Genomic DNA, 7276 nt, shown 5'->3' with positions numbered 1-7276 from the left:
AGCGGGCAGAAGGATAATAAGGTGACACTAACTAGAAGCGGTGGATAGCAAGCTCTGTTGACATGTATTCCAAAGGAGATGGGTTTTTGAAGGAGGAATAGGAACCAGATTGGGAAGCATCAATGGTGAGTGAGGAGACATCTCCAGGCCCGGAAGCGTGGCCTATGGAGAAAGAAGCCTCTGTTGGACAGGGCTGTGGAGCAGCAGGGTCCTCAGAGGTGAGACAGTCTTCAGGAGGAAGGAAGAGAGGGTCCCAGGCTTGCAGGAGATTGCATGAGAAGGCAGAGAGGGCTGGGTGAGGATTACAGGGGGAGGGGGCATTCATCAGTGTCTGCTGCGCTCCGCCCCCCACCCACCCCCGCGGCCCCGCCCGGGTGCGTGATGGATAAGGGCAGCCTCACCTGGCCCCTTGAGGATAGCTTCCCAGGTTACCCTGGCCTGGAGGGGAGGCTTCCTTTTCAAGGAACCCCTATAACTCTGGTTTCTCACGTTTCACAATTGGGCCTGGTCCCCTGCTTCCTGGTGTCCTCAGCGTTCTTCTTCCGTGTAGATTTCTTATAGAGGCAAGTTTGGGCAGAACGCCGTCTAGGCCATTTTGCACGCGCGCTCCAGTCCAGCACAGCACCTGACACGCAATGGGCCTTCACAACTGTTTGCTGCTGGATGCAAATACGGTAATAGTTTCCCTTTAAGGCCAAGAAAGGGGCCCGTCCGCGGGTTGGAGGGAGGGGGGCGTCCTTCTGCCCGCGGCCCCCGCCCCCACCCACTCCCGGCCAGCTGCTGCGGCCGCCCCTCCCCCCCTGCCCCGCAGCCGCTCGGTCTGAGTAACCCGACGCCTGGGCCCGCTCCCCCGCCCGACCCAGGGCTCGGCGGCCAATGGCCGTGGCCCGAGCCTCCGCCGGGAGCCGCGGGGGCCCTCCCGGCGCCACCCGGCCGGGCTGGGGCACCGGTTAAGAGCCGGCCTCCAGCTCCTGCTCCTGCTCTCCGTGCCCTGCGTGAGCCGCCGTCGGCCAGGCCCAGCCCAGACACGCCCGCGCCCTGCCCCGAGGCTGTGCCAGGGGACTGGGCGATGGGTGCAGACCGGGCACTGAGAGGGCCAAGGCGGGAACTATCCCCAGCCCGGGGAGCCAGGGCACTTGAGTTCTGGGGCGCTTGACAGGCTGAGAGACCTTGGACAGTCGCGGAATCGTCTGTGGTTGAGAGCAGACCCTGTCCACCTTGAGTGGGGCTTGTGAGGGCCCAAGCCGGCAAAGGCCGCAAGTCCTCCTGAAGTAGCCAGTGTGTGCGTGTGCTCAGTCGCTCTGTCAAGCCGACTCTGCGACCCCATGGACTGTAGCTCGCCAAGATCCTTGACCATGGAATTTTCCAGGCAAGAATACTGGAGTGGGTTGCCATTTCCTTCTTCAGGGGATCTTCCCCACCCAGGGATCAAACCCACATCTCTTAAGTCTCCCGCATTGGAAGGCGGATTCTTTACCCCTGTGCTGCCTGGCATTAGCCAGAGGCCAGGCGAAACCCAAGTCACTGGGACCAGTCATCACCGGCCCTGTCTACAGCTTCTCCTCCCCACCATCCGGGTCCCACCGCCCACCATCCTGGGAATTCCCTAGGTTCAAGGGGAAGAGCCTGACACAACTTTCCTGAACACCTCAGTCTGGGCAGCTCCTCACTCCCAAGGCAGAGGTGGGCTGATGGGGTTAGCAACCCCCTCCCCACTCCCTCCACCAACCCCGGAGGAAGGGAGCAGGAAATACATGCTGGGCTGGAAGGGTGAGCACAGGCAGGGCACCTTTCCAACTACCTAGTTTATCTCCAGGGCACTTACTAGAGTGGAAAAAGTATAAAGAAGAAACTGACCAACAATACCTTTTTCCTCCTCCAATGGTTACAACTACACACTCCCCACAATTTGCCGCCGTAGGCTACAAATACTTGAGTATTTATCTGTGTGCACTACAGATCCCCGTACCTTAAGAAAAGCAAAGGAGAGCTCAGGAAATACACTGTAGTCTGAAAGAAACAGAAGAGAAGAGATCTTTGTCAAGGATGCATAATTTTAACATTCACAGCTCTCCTACACCGGAGCAGGGTCTGGGTCGCGTATGGTGATGAGGACACATCTGGGTCCCTTGAATCTTCGGTCTATGCCAGGTCCCAAACAGGCTCCCAAATAGGTTCTGGAACCTGCAACCTTGACTCACACCCTTTCCCACCCCCGCACTGGACTGGCAACCTTCAGGCACCTTGCCTGGGGCTCAGGGTCACATGCTACACGGCTCGGCTCTCTCTTCCCTGGCAGTTGGACTCCAGGGTCTGACACCCCATCAGGTCCTCTGCCCCAGGTGAATCCAAAGGCAGGATGTGGCATTTCAGGGAGCCTGAGAGGGAGTCCAAAAGCAGGGAGGGGGAGAGTGCCCCCCAGCCCAGGCCTGGTGTTCTGCAGGCTTCCTGAAATTCATTTGCTTCTAGACCTCTTCAGCCTTGCCAAGTTCTGTGTGAAAGATCAGAACAGCTGGAAATTTCTAGCGGGAGAGTGCCAGGTGCTGAATAGGTCCCAGTCTGACTTAGAAACAGTGAGGGGCCAGGGCTGTTTGGGGTTGGCACTCTTCCCTTTGCCAGACGGGCAGGAACTGCTTGCTCTTGGAAGGCATGCCACCCCCAAGCCTGGGCCAAAGCCGCTGTAAACCCCGGACACCAGGCTGGGGACAGAAACTAGGAGCCTCCTCCCTCCTAAGCCCCAGGATGACGACACAAAGGGCCTCCTCTGCTGGCCAAGCAGAAGGGGATGGGCTGACTGGGGAGGGCCGAACCGTCACCCAGTCAAAGCCAGGCAGCTGCAAATGAAACACAGGCCTAGGAAGGCTCCGACAGGCACTCAGTCTTTCCCAGAGCCAAAAAATCCTGGCTAGAGACTTGACTACAGAGCAAGGCAAGGCACTGGGAAATACTTGAAACCAGGCACGACCCCTGGTACTGTTGGACTCCTGACAACAACAGGCGGAGCCAAATGCTTTTTCCCCACCTGGCCCAGACACAAAAATTAAGCTGCCCAGAGGGGACCCAGGGGAGGTGGCAGAGGAGCCAGGGAGGGACCCAGCAGGAAAAGGGAAGCTGGCAGTAAGGTCGTTTTTACCCTGCTCAGAGAGCAGAGCTCTCACACAGCAAGTCTGCAGAGGGGAGAGTTCCTGCTTGGCTTGACAAAAGGCCAGGTCACTCAGGCCCTCTGGAGCCTCTCGCAAGCCACTCTGGGATGTACACGGTGGCTAGGCCACAGGGGTTACCTTCTGTTTGAAGAAGGGTAGGTGGTAGGGGTAGCTGCTGAGGGAGGCCGGCACCCCGCCCCCAACCCCAGGCTGTGACAAGCTTGACCTTCACTCTCAGGACTACCTCAGTCCTTCCATGGCAGGCTCTGCTTGCTTTATTTATTTGCCATGCCATGCAGCTTGCAGGATCTTAGTTTCCTGACCGGGGATTGAACCTGGGCCCTTGTCAGTGAAAGCACCAAGTTCTACCACAAGGGAATTCCCATCAGCCTGCTTTAATTTTTTTTTTTCTAAGATTTTGTTTTTTGACATGGACCATTATTAAAATCTTTATTGAATTTGTTATAATGTTGCTTCTGTTTTACATTTTGGTCTTTTGGCCAGGAGGCTTGTGGGATCTTAGCTCTTCAACCAGGGATCAAGCTTGCACCCTCTGCATCAGAAGGTGGTGTCTTAACCTTTGGACAGCCAGGGAAGTCCCCAGGCTGCCTTATTTTAAATGCACCTGCACGGTAGCATATTATGGATAACATTTATAAACCCACTAAGGAATGTTCTTTTATTCATATTTCTCCTGATATGTGAAAGGAGGGTTACTTTTTAAAAGTTCCAAAATTAAACAGGAAAAGAGACATCATGTGTTGAGGATGGATTGGGAATCTTAATTTTCTTTATCCTTTGCTGGATCTTGAAAGAAAAAAAAAAAAAGAATAGAAAGACACATACCACTGCACAAGGCTTCTTTAAAAAAAAAAAAGCTTTCTGAATTTAAAACTAGAGCATGCTCTATAAAAAGAAATTCAGACAAAAAATATAAAGAGCAAAAAATCACCTGTTAATCCCACTACCCACTGATAGCCCTGATATCATTATTGTGTATTTTTCCCACACTATTTTCTATGCATGCAGATCCATGTTTTTACATGAGATATAATTATTAACATCAGAGTGTCGTCTTCTTCCTGCCCCTGTCCACTGACGAACATTCTAAACTTGCCTGTTTGGTTTCTCTTCACTTCACTCTTCCACAGAGAGGAAGAATGATCACTTGCTGAGAAAAGCTAAACTGATCTACATAATAAAGGAATGCAGTGAGATGGGATGAGGTCCAGGGTAGGGAAAAGCCTTCTGAACTAGAGTTCGGTGCGCAGTTTAGTTTGTAGCACGTTAGAGGCTCAGGAGAAGCGACGGGGTGTAGAGAATTGGGCTTGGAAGACGGGGCTTTGGAGACGGACTGATGTGGTTATTTTTCTGGAGCTCTTTTAATATTCTTCTAGAGATGTAATTAAATAATGCAATTTATTTCGTATTAATTTGGGCCATTAAGTCCATACAGAGACTGAAATTATGGTCTCCCTGCTCATTTACAAGGGTTATGTTTTTAAAACATGGAGTTGCAGTATATTTCCTTTTTATATCCTTTTTTAAAAATTAAATTTCAGGGCTTCCCTACTGGCTCAGTGGTGAAGAATCCACCTGCTGATGCAGGAGACGTGGGTTCAATCCCTGATCTGGGAAGATCTCACATGCCGAGGAGCACCTAAGCCTGTGCATCCACAACTATTAAGCCTGTACTCTAGTGTCTGGGAGCTTCAGCAAGAGAAGCCACTGCAATGAAAGCCTGCACACCACAATTAGAGTAGCCCCTGCTCGCCGCAACTAGAGAAAAGCCCGAGCAGCAACAAAGACTCAGCGCAGCCAAAACTGAATAAATAAATAACACTATTTTAAAAAATTAAATTTCATGGTCAAGTCAATAAATGGAGATTTTTTTTTATCCTTTAAACAGCTGCATGGCTATCCGTTCATCTTCACCATAATTTATTTAATCCATCTCCCGTTGATGATCATTTTTGTTATTCTAGGTTCACTGTTGTCAATAATTAGCCAGAGGCCATCCATATGCATATACATCTTTGCACTTGGGCTGAAATTTCCTTAGGATGTATTCCCGTATGACTGCAGGATCAAAAGAAAAGGACATTCAAATTTTAGTGCACAGTGCCAAGCTGCGCTCTGTAAAGACTGAACAAATTAAAACCACCACCTACAGGGCTGGATTCTGCTCTTGAGTGTAGTACTGCTGGCAAGGGAGGTCCCAGTGGGTCAAGCAGACAGAGAGGCTTTGGGAAGGAGCTGAGCCGTGGCACAGGGTTGGGGTGAGGGGTGCGGGGTGCGGGGGTCGGTAAGGAAGGGTCTTCCAGGGAAGATGGTAAGAGCCAGTGAAGGCTCTATAGAAATCACTTTTGCTACTCAGCATCCTTTATCTGGGGGAATCACCTTCTCCTCCACAGTAGCCCATTCAGCCTATGGATGAGCTTTGGGTGGTGCCGACCTCCCACCTTCTCCAAGACCCCCATCCTGGGTTGGCCACAGGGGTGACCAGATGACTGGAGCCAGATTAGTCAGAGGTCTTCATACCCTGGTGAGAATGATGGTTCCAGCCAGGAAGAAATCTTTCTTGCTCACTGAACACCACGTGACACCAGAGCCGGCAGTGGTCCTCTCCTCCCACCCTTTGAGGGCTGCCCAGATGAATGCGGAGCTGAGAGATGGAGACAAAACCTTGATAGCTTTGCAGAGGCCCGAAACCTAGCCACGTCTGAAGCCATCAGGGTCCATCCTGGGCATTCTGTTTACAACAAAGAAGTCTTGACTCCCGCTCAAATTGTCATTAGATTTTATTTTTTAAAATTCAGGTAAATTTCACATAACATAAAATTAACCATTAACTATGTTAAAGTGTGTGTTTCAGTGGCATTAATGTACGTTCGCAAGGTTGGGCAACCATTGCCTCTATCCAGTTTCGAAGACATTTACATCACCACAACAGGAAACCCCGTCCCCATCAAGCCATCACTTCCTATTCCCTCTTTCTCTCAAGAAGTTTCAGATAAGTGGAATCATACAACATGTGACCTCTTGCATCTGGTTTCTTTCATTAGCGTGATGTTTTCAAGGTTTACCCATATTGTAGAATGTTTTAAGTACGTCATTTATTTTTAAGGCCGAATAGTATTCCACTGTAAGGAATATACCACATTTTGTCTATTCTGATGGACATTTGAGTTGCTTCTACCTTCGAGCTATTATGAATAATGGTTCTGTGGACATTCATGTGCAAGTATTTGTTTGCATGCCTGTTTTCAAGTCTTTGGGAATATATACATAAGAGTGGAATTGTTGGGTCGTATGGTAATTCTAAGCCCAGACATTCTACATTCTTTTTCTAGTTTAAGCCAGTATGAAGTGGGTTGCCTTCCTGGGCAGTCAAAGGCATCCTGACTTACTCAGGTCTTGAAAGACAAACCAGCCTGGCCAGAGTGGGGAGCAGGGAGGAGAGGGTTTGTCCTGGAGCAAGTGGGCAAGCAGTGGTGGAGACATGGAAACAGACCCCGGAGGAAGTACATTCTCGAGTGGGAGTGCCAGGCGAGAAAGTGCTACTAGCCTTCTGGACTAGTAGCAGGGAAACCCACAGATAAGAGGAATCTTAGACCAGTTGCTTTGGCAACCCAGCCTAGGAGAGGAAATGCCCTCCTTCCTCTTTTCCTTCCTCCCCACTTCCTGTCAACGCCTGAGCAGGATGCACCAACAGGGAGTAGCCCGAGTGGGAAAACACATTTTCCTTCTTAAAGGAGAAAGGTTTATTTCACCCTGTGCCTCCCGCAGCCCTGGCAGGGATCAATTTCTCCATTGTGCTGAGCCACCAGTCAGGCCTCAGGACCATGTTTGAGGGTGGCCAGCCACCTTCAAACCTGCCCACTCTTGCCTGAGACTCCATGCAGAGTGAAACCCCTGATTCAGCTTAGAAAAGAAATCATTGAGGTCTCTGCTCCTGTTCCCTCATTCCCACTCACCACTCTCGGCACCCCGGTTCCTTTGGGGGATCAAATCGGGATGATGGAGATCCGTGTTTCTGCTCATTCTCATTGAACGTGTGTTGAGAGTCTCCTCTGAGTCAGTGTCTTCCCTACAGGTAGAAGGCCATTCGATTGACTTTCTTTGTGTTGAAC

The 7276-nt window shown here is 50.9% G+C and overlaps 1 long non-coding RNA gene across 1 annotated transcript; it reads left to right on the top strand.

Moving 5' to 3' along the window:
• The first annotated feature begins 559 nt into the window (after nucleotides 1-559).
• Nucleotides 560-5049, top strand: LOC132346591 (uncharacterized). Its single transcript, XR_009496468.1, has 2 exons — nucleotides 560-674; nucleotides 4706-5049. It is a non-coding gene; the product is annotated as an uncharacterized lncRNA (long non-coding RNA).
• The last annotated feature ends 2227 nt before the right edge of the window (nucleotides 5050-7276 follow it).

This window comes from Bos taurus, chromosome 11, assembly GCF_002263795.3.
Source record: "Bos taurus isolate L1 Dominette 01449 registration number 42190680 breed Hereford chromosome 11, ARS-UCD2.0, whole genome shotgun sequence".
NCBI lineage: Eukaryota > Metazoa > Chordata > Mammalia > Artiodactyla > Bovidae > Bos > Bos taurus.
This window is presented reverse-complemented; position numbering and strand designations above follow the sequence as displayed.